The following is a 748-nucleotide window of genomic DNA, read 5'->3' as shown; positions in this document are numbered from 1 at the left end:
TATCTGTCAAGCCTTTCCTCCCCTCCACACCACTCCGCTTCCTGGCTATCTTCCCGCTCTCTCCCATCCCCCCATTGTCCAGGCGGTGGATGTTTTTTAAGAAGATACTCAAATTCAAACCAAGATCCACCACACCCACTGACCCTCCAATAAAAATTTACAAGGAGTTTGCTGTAGAGCTAGCAACACCGCTATGCTCCATAATAAACGCCTCTCTCTCCCAACACTCTTGCCCCGCGGACTGGAAGACATCTTACGTCACCCCCATCCCCAAAACTTCCAGTCCACAGTCACTCAGTGACCTCAGGCCAGTCTCTATCACCCCCATCCCTAGCCTTATTTGTGAAGATTTTGTGTATGACTGGGCCTACACCAAAATTTGTAATACCGTGGATATCAGACAATTTGGAAATATTAAAGCCACCTCCACCTCCCATTACCTGACCAGCTTCCTTGAATTCATCCACAGCCACCTGGACAAGCGAAACACCTCTCTAGCTGTTGCTTTTATGGACTTCAAAAAGGCCTTTGATCTTGTTGATCACACTTGTCATCAGCAAGGCAATAAGTCTGGGTCTCCCTCCTAACCTGGTAGCGTGGCTAGTCGACTTCCTCACAGGGAGGCGTCAGGCCGTTCGCTATCAGGGCTTTGTCTCTAATTTCCAACAGTTGACATGTGGGGTCCCCCAGGGGACCAAGATGGGTCCTCTATGCTTCCTCCTCCTCATTAACGACGCCCTCACTAACA

Source organism: Scylla paramamosain, chromosome 20 (assembly GCF_035594125.1).
Source record: "Scylla paramamosain isolate STU-SP2022 chromosome 20, ASM3559412v1, whole genome shotgun sequence".
NCBI classification, from domain to species: domain Eukaryota; kingdom Metazoa; phylum Arthropoda; class Malacostraca; order Decapoda; family Portunidae; genus Scylla; species Scylla paramamosain.
Note: the sequence above shows the minus strand (reverse complement) of the source record.